Source organism: Bos javanicus, chromosome 14 (genome assembly GCF_032452875.1).
Source record: "Bos javanicus breed banteng chromosome 14, ARS-OSU_banteng_1.0, whole genome shotgun sequence".
Lineage (NCBI taxonomy): Eukaryota > Metazoa > Chordata > Mammalia > Artiodactyla > Bovidae > Bos > Bos javanicus.
The window spans coordinates 9,068,701-9,087,190 of NC_083881.1; the positions used below are offsets into that span (position 1 = coordinate 9,068,701).

Genomic DNA, 18,490 nt, shown 5'->3' on the forward strand with positions numbered 1-18,490 from the left:
CTAGCTTCAGCTCCAGGTCTGGGGCATCTATTTTCCATTTTTATTTTAGTAAAGTCACCATCCCATCTCAATCTTTCTGTATTATAAGAAAATAAATTGTGAAGTTGACATAGCGGGAGACAGAAGAAAGAAGAAAATTAGTCAATACGTCTGTGTACGTGCAAGTCAAGGAGGAAGAAAGTGCCAGGACATAGAGAACTAACTATAGTAATTGTTCATAAGGCTACAGTCAGCATTTGTCAGTTTAAGACCTCTCTTCTATCCATTTCCTGTTGCCTTTGACTTCTTTGACTTATCAGATGCTTGAAGTCTTCTACCTGGCGGGTTGACCCACATGTTCATCCCCGCAGAGTAGGGGTCCTTTGTGTTCTACCTGCCTGGGGTTTCTATTATCTTCCGCTCATTTTTGTCACTAGACAGGGAAGGACTACTAAAAGCCATCACAGGAGACCACCCGAGATCAAAACACAGCCTTCCACCTTCCCTGCTTCTGCTGCTGCTGCATCGCTTCAGTTGTGTCCGACTCTGTGCAACCCCATAGATGGCAGCCCACCAGGCTCCCCGATCCCTGGGATTCTCCAGGCAAGAATACTGAAGTGGGTTGCCATTTCCTTCTCCAATGCATGAAAGTGAAAAGTGAAAGTGAAGTTGCTCAGTCGTGTCCGACTCCTAGTGACCCCATGGACTGCAGCCTACCAGGCTCCTCCATCCATGGGATTTTCCAGGCAAGAGTACTGGAGTGGGGTGCCATTGCCTTCTCTGTCCACCTTCCCTAGGTGATCAGAATTCATGTTCCTAACCAACACCTTACCTCTCACTTCCCCCCATTCCTCTAATAGAGGTGCCAGAATGTGTAGGCAGTGGGTCAGTGCCCCATCTGAAGAAATCTTTCTGTGTCTCCTAAAGGAAACATTCTCTTGGACACTGAGTTTTCTAAAACCATTAAAGTCGAGTTGTGGGTGTGGAGTGCAATGTATTTGGGCTATGAAAAAAACACCAGTGAATTACTGTCTGGCTCAGAGCATATCCTACATTTTATATGTGTAACTGCAACTCAGCCATGCAAGGAAGTCCAACTGGCATGAAGATTGAGTTTTCAAGAAGTCTTCCCACTCTTCTAGAAGGTCAGGAATCCTTAGGTGATGGGGTATATGATAATCACAGTGGATCCCATGGGCTTAAACTCTTCTCTCGATGTAAAAAAAGAAAAAGTTCTTGTTGAAAAAAAAAAAAAAGACATGATGTTGAATGCATTATATCATCAATGTTGATGATAAATAAATCATTGAGAAGTCCTGCTGGCAGAAGCTTTGTGGTCAGGGTGATCTTTTATTTTCAGATTCCACATTGAATCTCCAGAAACAGCATTTCTGGAATGGAGAGGGTCCTCCTGCTGCAAGCGAGTGCAGCAAAAGCCATGTCCAGGATTTCAGATTCCAGACTAGAAGGCACATTTTGTCTCCTATGTGGAGAGGTCAAATGCTAGGTGAGCAAAGACTGAAGATTGTCCTTTGCAGAACTGGGACTTTAAAATTTCAAAGTGGCAGAGAAATAAAGGAGTTTAGAATTGAAAGGTGATGTCCAGATAGCTTGTGGATTTCCCCCATCCCCCAAACCCGCCTCCTCCCAGGTTTCCTCTCCCCTTTCCCTGAAAGCTGTCTTCATCCTGCAAGTCGTATGAACTACTTAACAGGGCTGGGTACAGGACAAGGAATACTTTCAGCCATTTTCTGCAAATAACCTACCATTCAGGCTTACCCATCTAGACTCTGCTGAAGTTAGAACTCATCCTTGCTGGGAAAGGTTCTTTTCCCACAGGACAGAGGCAGAGGAAGACACACGCCTTCTGTAGGCACACCAGCAAGTAGAAGAAAAGGACTGAAAAAAAGGGCCAGGTGGTGCCTTTCTGGTTCTTTCTTCCAAACTCACCCAAATTCATTCCTTCCTTGGGAAGAGTAAGTGAAAGCTGGGAGAGTCCAGGTGTCACACCGTGAAGGAGCCCCCTTCACTTGGAAGGAAACAACAGGTGTTGGGCAGAAACGTTCCCCCTTTGGTAATAAGGTCAGCCCAATTTTTCTCTTTTGAGCGTATAGCCTAAAACTACCCCAAGGATGATGTGCCAGGGTTTCCGTATTTTTCATGAGAAGCTAGAGATACAGATTCCTGTGAAATTTCCCAATTTTTAAAGATGGCCACCTCATTTCCTTTTGAATCACAGACTAAAGATGGAGTGAGGTTAAATTTGCCCCGCGGCCACCAGGTTGAATCCCTTGCTTGACCGACGGACACCCTGCTGAAGTACTTTACGCAGATGGTCCTATTTCTTCTTTATAGCGTTCCTGTGACGTAAGCAGTGTCATGGCGCCTATTTGACAGATGAGCAACTGAGACTCGGCAACACTGAGTAGTTTCTCCTGTATCTTATTCCTGGTACCTGGTAAGTGGAAGCCTTTCCAGACAACCCTCACCTCCCTCGAACCCACTGAAAACTATTTCCCTGCCCCTGCTCTATTCCATCATAGCCATTTTTTTTCTTCTGTCACTGTATCGTAACTCACCGTACAGCAGGGACCTTTTAAATTAGCTGTCACCTCTGCTATACTGTAAATGCTAAGAGGGCAAGGACCACGCTGGTCACAAGATAAGCATTAAGTGTGAGGCTGAATGAACAAAGTCTGTTTCCTTAATCAGGATGCACTCCAGTTGTCTTGACTTTTGTGCTTTGTATTCCCTCGGAGGATGTTGTTTCAAGGCCCTTCCTTGTCCCAGCCCGCTTCCTCCCCCTTTGCTTTCTCTCCCTCCTGGACCTTCTCCTTTCCCTTCCTTTCTGCTTCTTTTCCCCGCTCCTTTGTCTCTTGTAGCTCTACACTTCGCCGTGCCGCCATTAAAGCATAGTGACGCACACAGAATGCCTCACTCCCAGCATTGCTCTGGACATGACAGTACCCAAGGGGACGCTGATTGCGCAAGGAGCCTGGCACCGTACCTGGGAAGTTGCTCAAGTTCTTAGGTTGACTTACATTTTTAGGCTTCCCAGTAACCCTGGGAGATGCATGCTAAGATTTTCTCTTTTTACAGGTGAAACTGAGTCTGTAGATGAATCCTCCTGGACCTCCCTCTTTTACTATACTTTTCCAAATTGTTCAAGTACTTTTGACACCCCAACCCCAGTCATCAGGGATTATCACAGGTTCTAAGAAAAACAGGGAAATTGGTGATTTCAGCACAAAAAACGTGCATCAATTGCTAGAAACAGAGTTTGTTGTTTGGTTTCCCTCACTTTCCCTCCTTTCTGACGATGCTTTCTCTGCAGGTAGAGGGCATGCTGACTCCAGCCATTTGAGGTTCTTACACATGGATGGGGGAAGGGACAGGGAGGGGATGTTGTGAGCCTGCATAGCCTGAACCTCTCTGTCGAGGGTTAATCATGTCAGGAAGGATCCAGAACAACTAGGGAAAGAGTCTTTAAGTTTCCAAAGCTCAGTTTATGTCGCAACTAACAGGCACTTACCAATTCCAGAAAGAGCATTAAGACAGTGTCTGGGATTGCCTTCATTTTGAAGCCTGAGAGTCAGTAATCTGTCAAGAGAGTGGGGAAGTCAAATCACAAGAGACGGCACGTATCAGCAGACACATAATCCAATAATTGTAGCACAAACAGGCTGATGCTCCAGAGAAATGGAACAATGGGTTTCCCTGCAGACGGCATTTTTTTTTTATCCCTAATCATTTGCTTTCAGTCTTGACAATATTCTATGGATGTTTGTGAAAGGCCCCTATGGCCAAGAAATAGCTTTTAATCACACCATTAAAACAGGAAAAAAGCAGGTGCAGAACCCAGAGTGGTGTCGCCTGAAGCTGAACAGAAGAGCAAAATGCCCAGTGAACCAAGGGCAGAGCTCAGAAGTGGTTTTGGAAGGAAAAAAACAGTCTCGATATTCCCTAAACATAATTTCATGTGTATTGGCTTTAAACTGTAGGGAAATTATCAACATCACATATTTAGTGGAGTGTGTAAACAAACAGAAGCAAATGCTTTTTAGAAGCAGTTGTTGGATCAAAATATTCAGTTCAATTTGACTGACATGTATTGCATCCAATTTGTTGTTTTTATTTTATTTAAACCTCAATCTGTCCAAAAAGCAATTTAAGCAGGAAAGTGTATTGGTATCTCCTCTGTGCAAAAAATAGCACCAGTTTCAAGGAAGGAGGGTTCAGAGATGGATGGATCCCCCTCTCCCAAGATACTCACCACACAGAAGAAGAGAAGAGGTTACATGCATTAGTCAGGGTCCTTAGTTACAACAGCAAGAGTTAAGTGTTTTGGCTATCTCTTGCTGTCTAAGGAACTATTCCAAAACGTAGTGGCTTAATTTATTGTTATCGCTCTTGGTTTGATTGACTGAGCTCAGCCAGGAGGCTCTGGCTTGAAGTCTGTTGTGTACTCATGGTCGGATATTGGCTGGACTGCGATTATTCATGGGTTTATGAGGCTGGATGTTGAGGATGGCTCACTCCCATGGTTGACCCTTGGTGCTGGCTGTCATCTGGGACCTCAGAGACTGACAGAGGGCCTACTCCTGGGAAATATAATTCAAACCAGAATCTTCTCCCCACCCGGAAAACTGCTCCACAAAGGTAGCAGAGAAAGAAAAGTTTCATTACCAAATAAACATTAAAAGACCAGAATGTGATGGACACATCAGAGGCAGTCTGCTAGAGACTGTGGAGACACAAAGAAATCTCATCCTTGTAGACAGCCAAGCAGATATAGCCGAGTATATGCATGTTCTCACTGTAAACTATAACAAATCCTCAGGTCAGAGGACTTCAAGGCACCATTTGTCACACATAGTTCATCCTAACTTTACTTGGTGGTTGGGGTGACCATCTGGATTAGCCAATTGGCTTTATCCATAGAAATAACAAATTTCTGATATCTTTATGGTAGGAGATTGCTTTGCAGCTTGGAGCAAGGTGTCTAGTCAAGGCGGGATCCTACCCTCTCACAGAAACTGAGGGCGTGGGAGAGGTGCTGTTTATCTTGATGTATATGTTGAGAAAAACAGCTCCCAGGTCCTTAAGAAAGGCATTCTTGGGTTGTAAAGCTGACAAAAAGACTTACCTAGTTTTCCAAAAAGTAAATGCTGTAAGGAAAAGAAGGGATGAACAGAAATCTCTACTCTTCTTTTCAACAGGGACAATGAAGTCTCTTCTTTTTAATTTGATTATGGGCTTTCCTGGTGGCTCAGCAGTAAAGAATCCACCTGCCAATGAAGGAGAAGTGGGTTTGATCCCTGGGTCTGAAAGATCCCTGGAGAAGGGACCGGCAACCCACTCCAGTATTCTTGCCTGAAGAATCCCATGGACAGAGGAGCCTGGCGGGCTACAGTTCCATGGGGTCACAAAGAGTTGGACATGACTGAACAACTAAACAACAATCCTCACTCTACAGAGCTTCTCCATGTGGCTTAAGCCTCTCATAGCATGGCAACTGTTTTCTAAACCAGACCTTTTAGTGTGCAAGCATTCCCAGCAGGGTAGGCAAGAGCTACAACGATTCTTATAACTTAGATTTAGAAGCCATATTCTCTTTATGTCGTACTGTTCTGGGGGAGACACAAGGATAACCAGAATCAGGGGACAGACAACACCAGCTCCTAGGGGAGTTATCTTCGGAGGCCAGGTACCACGCGACTGCTGCAGATGTGAGCAGGAAAGTGTGTGAAAGTAACAGGTGACCCTGGGATACCCCAGGAAAGCACAAGAATCAGGTTTGGAAGCTATACATTCAGGAACAGCACTCAAAGCGCAAGGCAAAGCTTTTGCAGTAGAACCCCTTACTGTCATGCCTGGGCGCGGATGCAAGGTGCTAGCCTCTACATGCTTGAAACTCCACTACCTGACTCCCAGAGCTTGCTGGAAAAATAAATTCCATGGTGGCCTCTTCTTTCTTTTTCTTTCTTTTTTTTTGGTGTTGTCATTGTTTTATTGATGCTAATGTCTATAATGTAGGGCTTCTCTGGTGGTTCAGGTAGCTAAGAATCTGCCTGTTACATAGGAGACCCAAGTTCAGTCCCTGAGTCAGGAAGATCCCCTGGAGAAGGGAATGGCTTCCCACTCCAGTATTTTTGCCTGAAGAATTTACAAACTTCAGGAAGCCACTATACTGAGTCATATCTCTCTCTCTCTCAGGCACTAAAATTGATTCATATCACCACTGCTTTCTAAAGGCAATAAATGCCCATTGCTCAGCTTTAGATTACCATGATGTGCTGGTGAGTCTGGTTGGTGGAGCAGAGTCGTGGGCTGGGTCTTACAGAAATGGAGGCTGGGAAACTCAGACTGCACCCTTTCCTGGGATGATGGAGCTCATCAGGTGGTTACCTGTGTCAGGTTGCCCTCCCAGAGGCCCGGAAATTGCAACCTCTGACTTCCTCTGTCTCCATATCTAATCTCATGATCAAGTCATAGCAATTCTCTTGAAAATAATCAACTAATGAGGACCTACTGTAGAGCACAAGGAAGTCCTCTTCATGCTCTGTGGTGACCTAAATGGGAAGGAAATCCACAAAAGAGAGCATATATGTAAACACATAGCTGATTCCCTTTGCTGTAGAGCAGAAACCAACACAGCATTGTAAAGCAACTATACTCCAATAAAAATGAATAAAAAAAGAAAATAACCATCCCTCTCATGCCGATTACACAAATCTTTATGCATGTATGAATGAAACTAGTATACTGAGTAGGAAGGAGAATATGAGTTATTTTGTTATAATTTATTTTATCATTTTAACAACTAGAAGTGAAAAAGATTCCTTGCCATCTTGTGAGTCCATCCTGCTTCTTGAACTTAAGAAGATCCTTCTTTGCCCCCACATTCTCATTGGTTAGAAGAAGGATATCAACTGCATGTCCTCTGAGATTCTTCCCCATTGTATTAATAAGCAGATTTTTTGGAAATACCAAAGAAGATGAGGAAAGAAAAAAAAACCCAAAAAACCAGAAACTCTGCCTGTGTCCCTATAGACTGGACAGTCATAGGCCAAGGATTTCTTGTGCCTTGGCAGTAAATCAGTATTGCTAATTACCAGGCTTCCAGGCTCAATAAAACTGAGTATGATTAAAATGTCATAGGAAGTAAAAGGAGCCTTTAGTCTAATTTTTATCACCACTGCCATTTAACTATGTTTTTTTTCTTAAAAATTGTAGCTGGGTTTAGAGCTATCTTTTCCTGTATTCCTTAAAAGGCAGTTTGCAAGTGTTAGGAGAGACGGTTAGAATATTAAAAAGATGCCGAAAATCCTTTATTGCCCTCATGTGCTGCAGGAAGTTCAACAACCAAATATCTTATAGTGATTCCCTGAGCGCTGTTGCACTCAATAGGAGCATCTCTGTACAAGTACAAAAGCCTGAGATCATCTTGATCATCAATATGTTCTCACCTTTGTGTGAGTAAGAATAAGGAATCAAACCACAATAATGAGAGTACAGCCCTGCAGCAACTTTACTTGGAAAGATATCTCAAAGGATACTTTTGAACATACCTTTCCAAATCAGGCACAAGCATAGTTTTAGGTTGCCTATACATATATTTGTAGGGCTTCCCCAGTGGCTCAGCTGGTAAAGAACCCCTGCCAATGCAGGAAACGCAAGAGACATGGGTTCCATCCTTGGGTCAGGAAGGTCCCCTGGAGGCGGGCATGGCAACCCACTCCAGTATTCTTGTCAGGAAAATCCCATGGACAGAGGAGCCTGGTGGGCTGCAGTCCATAGGATCACAAAGGATCGGACATGACTGAGCACACATGCACACATACATATATCTGTAGATCTTACTATGATATTATTGTACCATAAACAACAAATATGAAATTGGACTACGGTTCAACAATGAAAATCTCCAAGAATTTAGTAGAAGAATAAAGAGAATTTTCTGAGTATGTTGGGATTCAGGGATGGTTTTTAAATATTTGTTTCTGTTCTCTAGTTGGAGATTTAGTAGTAGGGATAAAATGTGTAGGAAGAAGGAGTCTGTATCACCTGGAAGTGGTATCAACTGATTACAGTAAAAGTTAGGATGTTAATATTTTCCTAGGAGTAAAGTAATTTTCCAGGAAAGCACATGCTCAAGATTTTAATAGATGTCCAATAACCTAGTGATTTTTTTCTTTTTTTTATCATCTGGGACTCCTGGGTTGCTCCCTATGGTTCAGGCTGGTCAAATCTTTTCAGAAAGGTGTATTCTCCTTGTACATTTCTCTTTTGATAGGAATTTACTGAACACTAGTTATGTCCTAGACACTGTTCTAGGTGCTAGAGATGCAAAAGATCATAGTCTAGTAGGCGAGAAAAATAGTAAATAATTAAGCATATAAACCAATAAGGCAATTTTAGATACTAATATATTATAGCAAAAGAAAGAAAGAAGCATTTCCTTAACACTGTAACATTTTATCCTCATTTGTAGAATGAGGATTTACTACCCACTTCAATGAGGTAATGTAGGTAAAGAACCTGGACATAGTAAAAGAATACACACACACACACACACACACACACACACACACACCCCACACACCGTCTCTCTTAGCAAGAGACTGAAGCAAAAGGTGAACAGATTGTCAAATTTGTGCAATCCAGGTTTTCTGTCAAGACATGAATGGCTATAATTCATCAAGATTCTGCTAAAAAGACATAAAAGGATGCACTAGAAACAGAATTTGACTACTTGCATGAGAATGCCATCTCATCATATTCTTGATTTACCAGGGGATGGAGACATTAGCCCCTTGACCACAGGCTCAAGAAACCCCCTGCTCTCCTGTCTGTCTCCACCTCTGTAAACACAGGGATCTTTCGTTGCACCTTTACCCCTGAGAGCCAGGCGCTGTGCAAAGCACTTTATGTGCTTGCTTTCAGTTAAGCCTTGCAAGAACCTCCTTTGAAAGATAAAAATCTTGAGGCTTATCTATTTGAAAATACAAGACATTTCTAGCATGTCTGAGCCCAAATGAACCTGTGTCTAACAGCTGGGAAAAGAGGTGAGATCAGAGTTTCTGGAAATAAAATAAAACCCGAGGATAGGGCACAGACATGCTGATGACATGCTGACTTGGGCACCAAAAGCGTGAGTGCAGGGGCCACAGAGTCGTCGTCCGAACGCGTGCGTCTGGGGCCACCTCTGTGGGATGCCCCTGCTCCCTTCTCGAGTTGAATCTGGAATCTCTCTGATCTGTGTTGCCTCTGCCTGCTGAAGGCGGGTCACCTTGAAGGTCAACAGAGGCGGTTCAATAACTGGATTCTTTGAAGGGGAGATAAATGGGAGCCACTCCTCCTATCTTTATATTTTGCTGTTTGATGAGGGCACAGACCCTGGGGTCTGCAATTTTGCTGTCATTGGAGATAAGCTACTACTACACAAAAACAATACTGATTGCTATCAGCACACCTGAACTGCTTTTAAGGACCTCCATTCTAGTTGCCTAATTCTTATATTGTCATCTAAATACTTGGGTGGGGCAGGGAGGGTGAAATAAGGGAGATAAAAATGGTTCTCATTGGACTTACTATTAAGGGTGTCCAGTGGCCACTGCACAATTTGACTTTTCCAGCCAAACTTGAGACTCTTCAGTGGGTGTCTCGTGTGCACACAAATGCAATCATATCTCAGTCCAGTATGGTCAGCCATGTTTCTTCCACTCTAGATTTTGGGCAGTGTCTATATGGGTGGGGGAGGGTGGGAGAAGAATTTCATTTCAATCCCGGAGACCATGGGAATAGATAGGTCCACTGCAATCTGTATGATGGGGATCACTTGACGGTGATGAAGCCACAACTCTGTGCTACAGCCATCAACTCTTAGGAGTCCTGTACAACAAAACCCAGGCGCTAGAAAGATGGCATGGCCCAGAGAAAAGTGTGGGAACAAGGTCACATTTGACGTTGCTAATTTGGTTTCTCCTGAGTATGAAGGAAGAGAAGGTGAAACAAGCCTCAGATAAAAATGGAAGAAAAGAAAACACACCAAAAAAGCCAACCAACCAACCAACCAACCAAATAGGCCTCCGCAAACCCAGTATGCACATGATCACATTTATATAAAATTATATTTGCGTACGTTATACAAACACTAAAAGATTAGGAAACAGATATCAATATTAGCTTGACATCAACTGATTTTTTGCAATATGCATTTTTTTTTTGGTGGCAAAAGCATCTTGCAGAATAACGTGCCTCGTATGACTCAGTAAAAATGATCAGTGAACTCATGATTATGTGTGCATATGTTGTAGGTGTACACAAGAAAGAAACGAGAAAGGTGTGGAAAGGTACAAATGTGTGTGATTCTGCTAGGGCTGCCATGATGCAGTGTCACAGACTTGACAGCTTAACGACAGGAATCGATTATCTCGCCCTTCTGGAGGCTAGAAGTTCAAGATCAAGGTGTCAGCTGTGTCGGTTTCTTCTGAGGCCTCTGTCCTTTACTTATAGATGCTTTTCTTCTCCCTGTGTCTTCACATGGTCGCCTCTCTGTGTCCTAATCCCTTCTTTTTTAAAAAAATTAATTAATTTATTTTAATTGGAGGCTAATTACTTTACAATATTGCAGTGTTTTTTGCCACCCATTGACATGAATCAACCATGGGTGTACATGTGTTTCCCATCCTGAACTCCCCTCCCACCTATCAGGGTCATCCCAGTGCACCAGCCCTGAACATCCTGTCTCATGCTTCAGAACATCAGTCACGCTGGATTAGGGTCCACCCACGTGACCTCATTTTAAATGAGTTACCTCTTTGTAGAGTCTATTTCCAAAGACAGTCACATTAGAGGTACTGGCGGTTAGGAATTCACCACAGTTACCCTCTTTCCCCTTTGGAAACTGTAAGTTTGTTTTCTCCATCTGTGGATTTATTTCTACTTTGTATATAAGTTCGTTTGTATCACATTTTTTGTACCACACATAACAGAGCTACCATACGATACTGATATTTCATTAATGGGCATATGTCTGGAGAAAACCGTAATTTGAAAAGATACACATGCCCCAGTGTTCACAGCAGCACAATTTACAGCAGCCAAGACATGGCAGCAAACTAAATGTCCAAGGACAGATGACTGGATAAAGATGTGGTATGTTTATACAGTGGATACTACTCAGCCATTAAAATGAAATAATATTATCTGTAGCAACATGGATGGACCTAGAGATTGTCATACTAAGTGAAGAGCACGGATTCCACAAGATTCCTAAAGGGAAAATACCTGCTATTTAGGAAAGCACTTGCTTCAGGACGCTAGGTGGAGCTGTAAGCGAGGCATAAGAGATAAACCGAAGCTTTCCTTCCTCTAAACAGAGTGGAGGAAAGAAATCGTTTCATTTTCACAGCAGATACCTATTTCCTCTCACCTGAAGTGCTGCTGTGATCGTTGATCAGGACTTAGAAGAATCTGCAAATTCCAGTGTGAGAGCTGAGAGATCTGTTCTGTGTTGCCCACCAGCCAGGAAAATACTGGTGCTTTTGAGAAGCCATGTCTCTGGAATGGGATAAGCCTCCCCTTCTCCAGTAACAATGCTTTCTGAGTCTATATTAGAGGCTGAAAAACAGCAGACCGCCCTCACAAAGCATGGTTTTTATTGCGTTCTGTGGTACATACCACCCTGACCTGCAGTTTTTGGCCACAGCCTGTGAGACAGCTTCTGGGACACAACCTCAGACTGGAGGCTTCAATCTGCGGACCTTCAGGGAAGGATGTTTGCTCTCTCCATCTAGGGGTAACCTGCTGATTCTTTGGGATGTCTGGGTGACCTGCCTGTGACAGCTGTCACCCACTGACCTCTTGCAAAAGTCATGTATCTGGCTGGCCGGAAGAACTGCTACTTCGGTTCTCACTGTTAAGTTCTTCACCCTAGAAAATGGAACATCTGCTTCTTTGGGATGTATCCCAAAAGTCACTTTTGAAAAAAATTTATTTTACTGATGTATAGTTAATTTACAATGTTGACTGCTATGTAGCCCAGTAGATTCAGTTACACAGATACATGCATTCTCTCTGTCTCTCTTTATTTTTTTTTCTCTTTAAGCCATGACACATGGTATGTGGGAGCCTTGTTCCCTGACCAGGGATCGAATCCGTGCCCCCTGCATTGGAAGCACAGAGTCTTAACCACTGGAGCACCAGAAAACTCCTCATACATTCTTTTTCATAAATTTTTTTATTGTAGGATATTGAATATTTTCCCCTGTACTGTACAGTAAGACCTTGTTGTTTATCCAGCTTATGCATAATAGTTTGCCGCTGTTGATCTGTACCCAATCCATTCCTCCCCCACCCTCACCCCCCTGACAACTACGAGTCTCTTCTCTGTGTCTGTGAATTTGTTTCTGTTTCGTAGATAAGTCCACATGTGTCATACTTTAGATTCCACTGTCTTTCTCTTTTTGTGGAGGTTGCTTTTCCAATGAAACCCTGTCTGCAGTTTCTTCTGTAATAGGAAATCACACGGAGGAAATGTTTATAGACATTAGGCACCACATTAGGCTCTCTCGGATACATCAAGCTGTTTAATCCTTGCAGTGTGCTATGGTCATTATCACCGTCTCTGTTTTCACAGAGGAAACTGAGACTCACATTTAAGGTAACTTGTCTTGGACCCACAGCAAAGAAATAGTCAAGCTGGGATGAGGACTCTGGCTATCTGGCATCTTTTTCTGGTGTCTAGTTAATTGCTCCCTTCTCTGTTCCCACGACCTTCACATTTGCTTCTATTGTGGGGATGGTTGAGCTTGCCAGGTGGCTAAGTGTTAAAGAGTCTGCCTGCTAATGCAGGAGATAGGAGTTCCATCCCTGGGTTGGGAAGATCCCCTGGACAAGGGAATGGCAATCCACTCCTGTATTCTTGGCTGGAAGTCCCATGGACAGAAGAGCTGGTGGGCTACAGTCCATGGGGTCAGAGTCCAACACCACTGAGGACTGAGCAGGTGAGGATTGCTACATGGTTTCCCCCGTGTTCCCTACACCTGAGCACAATGGGTAGGTTAATACCTGCTTCCTGTTTATCCTCCCCCAGCTGATTGGAAGACCTCTGCAAAACTAGAAGCCTCTGAGCCCTGCTGTCTGTGTTGACTGCCCTCTCTGCCATCTAGCAGGGCTGTATTAACTGGAACCCTCAGCCCCTCTCCTTGGAGAAGGAAATGGCACCCCACTCCAGTATTCTTGCCTGGAAAATCCCATGGACGGAGGAGCCTGGTGGGGTATAGTCCATGGGGTCACAGAGAGTCGGACACGACTGAGCGACTTCACTTTTCACTTTCAAGCCCCTCTTATCTTCTTTTTTATTTCCCAATCCATCCTCCCTCTCTCAAATCATAAAATGAATTAAATGAATGTTGGCATCATTTGCACTTGGCAATGAATCAGCTGTTTATACTTCATCCCCAAATATGTTTTAGCTGAGACATTCTCGAATTCTTCGTGAGAAGTGTTGAAAAGCTGAGTGGGTTCGGGCTTCAGAACACTAGGTGGTGCTGTTCCCCTTCAACTGGGATACGAGTGACCCACTCGAGATCCCTCTGCTTCACCGTGCTGAGTCCTGAGACTCTCCTCTGGCACCCTGCATGGTTTGTTCACCTTAGAAGTGCGGACGTCTGGCTGTATTTACCACTTTAGTTTTTATCTCTTTGTTTTCCTTTCTTCCTGTGAATTTTCTTGGTTTTGTCAGAAAGTGCCCCTAAGGCCTCCTTGATGTGTTTCTCGTGTTCTCTTCTGGCTCTCATTGGTCTACCAGGTGGTTGCCTCTCAATCTTTAAATTCTCTTCTTCTTTGCAGCACAGTCTTGGACCACAGTGATCATTCGTGGTAATGATACACAGGAAATAGAGATGGAAACTGGAGACCCATCGGATGCTGTCTAGAGGAACAACTCAAGTCTCCAGAGAGATGATGGTGTAGAACTGGGCATGGAGGTATGAAGAGATTTAATCTTTCTTTTGTAAATTTTTTTCCTTTAAGATGCTTTTGTGAGGTTTTCACAGATGAGAATACTGAGATCCAGAGAGGCTTAAGTCCTGACTTAAGACTGTGAAGTTAGGAAGTAGCAAAACTTCTACTGATTTTGCTTAGTGAGGTCTTCCCCATCCATCCATCCATTCATCACTCATTCATTAAAAGATTTAAGTCCTGACTTCAGTTCAGTTCAGTTCAGTCGCTCAGTCGTGTCTGACTCTTTGCGACCCCATGAATCGAGGCACGCCAGACCTCCCTGTCCATCACCAACTCCTGGAGTTCCCTCAGACTCACGTCCATCGAGTCGGTGATGCCATCCAGCCATCTCATCCTCTGTTGTCCCCTTCTCCTCCTGCCCCTAATCCCTCCCAGCATCAGAGTCTTTTCCAATGAGTCAACTCTTCGCATGAGGTGGCCAAAGTACTGGAGTTTCAGCCTTAGCATCATTCCTTCCAAAGAACACCCAGGGCTGATCTAAGCCAGTGCAATTAAGGAGTAGGAAAGTTCTGTTAGATGTTAATGAGCTGTTTTCACCATTCAGTCATCCATCCATCTATTGACTATTTGTCCAGAATCTACCATGGTTACTACTATACTGTGCACGGGTGTACAATGTGTGTGAGTGCTAAGTCGCTTCAGTCATATTGGACTCTTTGCAACTCCGTGAACTGTGGCCTGCTAGGCTCCTCCATCCGCAGGATTCTCTAGGCAAGAATACTGGAATGGGTATCCATGCCCCACTCCAGGGGATCTTCCTGACCCAGGGATCAATATATAATAGAGAACAAAAGACCAAGTCTCAGGGAATTTCCATTTTAGTGAGAGAGAGATTAGGGGAGACAGTAGACAACAGCAACCAGGACACAGCGGGTCATGGAAGGACAGCGCCCCGCTTGTGTGCGTGTGCTCTGTGTGTGCTCTCCTGTGATGCACGAATTAGCTGGGCAGGTGCCAAAGAGGTGAGAGTAGGAAAGACACGTATGTGCACCTACAATCATAACATCGGCATTCTCCTTATTGTCCTGACTCATTTTGTTCAACTGCTTTCCTGGCTCCTGCCTAGCCCCTCCCCTCAGAATCAGAGGCAGCTGTGCAGTTGCTAAGCCGTGGACGGACATCTTCTCCAGAGCTGCAGGCTGGCAGGTAAAGGTGAGACGGGGAGGTAAGACAGAGGTTGGTCAGGGCTGCCCTGCGGTAGGTAGGAAACAGCTCTTAGAACCTGGAAATCACAAGTTAAAAGCAATTTACTTAATGTGCATTTAATTCCAGCCTTTTCTCCTCTTTTACTTCAGAATGAAGCAGAAAACAGTTCTTAGAATTGAGGCTTTTGCCAGTGAGTTCTCAGTAAGATTTCAGCATGCCTTCCTGAGAATATGCCTTTCCAGGAACATGCCTTCATAGATGACTGCCTTACCGAGTGAGGGAAGTGGGGGCAGAGGGCATGGCTGGCCCAGAAAACAAATACATGGAAAAAAGTCAGTATCTTTAGAAGACAGGCTATGGTAGGAGAGAAAACTGGTAGTGCTGGGGCCATGAAATTGTGAAAGCTTTGTGGCCTTTTCAGGCAGCATGGAATCCTTGGTTGTTTTTAATTTGGCCGGGGATGTGTTCTACAGATAAATGATACAGAGTTGTTATGAAGGGTGAATTGCAACAGAATGAAAAGACGGGAAATAAGATGGTCTGGATGGAGTGGAGGGGACACATTCTGTAAAACAATTAAATTACCTTTTTTATGTGTATGGGCTTCCCTGGTAGCTCAGCTGGTAAAGAATCCACCTGCAATGCAGGAGACCCCAGTTCAGTCCTTGGGTCAGGAAGATCCCCTGGAGACGGGATAGGCTACCCACTCCAATTATCATGGGCTTCCCTGGTGGCTTAGATGGTTAAGAATCTGCCTGCAATGTGGGACACCTGGGTTCGATCCCTGGGTTGGGAAGATCCCCTGGAGATCTTTTTTTATGTGTATTGTGAGAATACTGAAAGATCTACTCTTTTAGCAAATTGCAAGTATACAGCACAGTATTGGAGAAGGCAGTGGCACCCCACTCCAGTGCTCTTGCCTGGAAAATCCCATGGATGGAGGAGCCTGGTAGGCTGTAGTCCATGGGGTCGCTAAGAGTTGGACACGACTGAGCGACTTCACTTTTCGCTTTTCACTTTCCTGCACTGGAGAAGGAAATGGCAACCCACTCCAGTGTTCTTGCCTGGAGAATCCCAGGGACGGGGGAGCCTGGTGGGCTGCCATCTATGGGATCGCACAGAGTCGGACACGACTGAAGTGACTTAGCAGCAGCAGCAGCAGCAACACAGTATTATTAGTTATGATACTAGGATATATTAACATGTTGTGCACTGGAGTCCCAGAACTTACTCATCCTAAAACTATGTGAGGTGTATACATGTTAGTTCACTTGATTGCGATCATTTTATAAAGTATAAGCATGTGAATGTGCTAACACAGACAATTTTTATTTGTCAAGTACACCTTGATAAAGCTGGAAAAGAAGGTTATTGAGAAGCATGTTTAGAGACTTCCATGGTGGTCCAGTGGCTAAAACTCCAAGTTCCCAGTGCAGAGGGCCTTAGCTTGGTCCCTGGTCAGGGAACTCGATCCCCCATGCCACAACTAAGACCAGGCACAACCAAATAAATGAATGAATAAATATCTGAAAAAGGCATGGCTAGCAGGATTTTATCACTGATGAGGTGACTGCTGCTGCTAAGTCACTTCAGTCGTGTCCGACTCTGTGCGACCCCATAGACGGCAGCCCACCAGGCTCCCCCGTCCCTGGGATTCTCCAGGCAAGAACACTGGAGTGGGTTGCCATTTCCTTCTCCAATGCATGAAAGTGAAAAGCGAAAGTGAAGTCACTCAGTCGTGTCCGACTCTTAGTGACCCCATGGACTGCAGCCCTCCAGGCTCTTCCGTCCATGGGATTTTCCAGGCAAGAGTACTGGAGTGGGGTGCCATTGCCTTCTCCAGATGAGATGACTAGCTCTTACTTATTAAGGAATTACCTGTGCCCTGGCCTCGAGTGCCTTCCATATGCTAACTTGTCATCCTTAGAACAATCCTATAAAATAGCCACTATTATAATCCCCACTTACAGATGTGGAAAAAGAGTTTCAGGAAAGTGAAATAAATTGTCCGTGGATTTACAGCAGCAAAGTGGAGTAGCTGTGACTCAAACCCATGGTGTTGTGCATGCATGCTCAGTCCCCTCAGTCGTGTCTGACTCTTTGTGACCCCATGGACTGCAGCCCACCAGACTCCTCTGTCCATGGAATTCTCCAGACAAGGATACTGGAGTGGGTTGCCGTACCCTCCTCCAGGGGATCTTCCAACCCAGGGATTGAACCCGAATCTCCTGCATCTTCTGTGTTCGCAGGCAGATTCTTTACCCACTGAGCTACCTGGGAAGCTCTATAAACTGGGTCCAAAGCTTCTTATTTGGCTAGTTCTGCTCTTTTGTTCCCTACAGTAGTAGATGTGGGGGGGAAGGAGAGAGAGGGGTGAGAAGGATTCCCAGATTCCCAGTGTGGGACAGAAGGTCTACTGGTAGACCCAGTTCTAGATTACTGGGGCGATCATGTGCCATTCTATACTTTTCTAAACATTCTATGCGTTCTATCCCAGTTGAGAACTACAGTATAACCAGTATTAACATACAAAGGCCCTGGACATTCCTGCCCACACCCAGGGTGAGGTCCCCTGCCATCAGTTATCTCCAGCCCCTACTTCACACCCTGTGGGCAGTTCCTCTGCTTCCCTCCATGCCCACCAATTTCAGCTGATTTCTAGAGATCAGTAATCTGCCCAATCACTCCTGCCTCTGAGGTTTTGTTCCTGGAAGACTCTTGGCCTCTGAACTAGAGTTTTCCTTCCTGTGTTTGTTCTTTACTCTCTGCCTGTGCTGACGTGGATCTCCCAGGTGTGTATCTGGCCACACTGTTTCACTGGTGGACTTTGGAAGCTGAAGGCTGTTCCAGTCACTATTTGCTGCTGTTGTTCAGTTGCTGAGTTGTGTCTGACTCTTTGTGACCCCATGGACTGTAGCACGCCAGTCTCCTCTGTCCTCCACTATCTCCTGGTGTTTGCTCAAATTCACGTCCATTGAGTTGGTGATCCTATCTAACCATCTCATCTTCTGTCGCCCCCTTCCCCTTTTGCCTTCAATCTTTCCCAGCATCAGGGTCTTTTCCAAGGAGTTGGCTCTTTGCATTACGTGGCCAAATTATTGGAGCTCCAGCTTCAGCATCAGTCCTTCCAATGAATATTCAGGGTTGATTTCCTTTAGGATTGACTGGTTTGATCTCTTTGCAGTCCAAGGGACTCTCAAGACTCAATCATTTTTTTTTTTAGCCGTTAAAGAGAGGGCTGTAGTTCAGTGATGCCGTCAATAGGACATTTAATTTTATGTGCCCCCCTGCTTTTTAAAAAAAAATCTTTTGACTTCTCTACTCCCAGGCATTT

The 18,490-nt window shown here is 44.5% G+C and overlaps 1 long non-coding RNA gene across 1 annotated transcript in view; it reads left to right on the top strand.

Moving 5' to 3' along the window:
- Nucleotides 1-2,128: 2,128 nt before the first annotated feature.
- LOC133260331 (uncharacterized) overlaps nt 2,129-18,490 on the top strand; it is a 31,474-nt gene continuing 15,112 nt past the window's right edge. The window contains exons 1-2 of the long non-coding RNA XR_009740755.1: nt 2,129-2,437; nt 13,837-15,175. This is a non-coding gene — a long non-coding RNA (uncharacterized LOC133260331). The remainder of the gene's footprint in view (nt 2,438-13,836; nt 15,176-18,490) is intronic.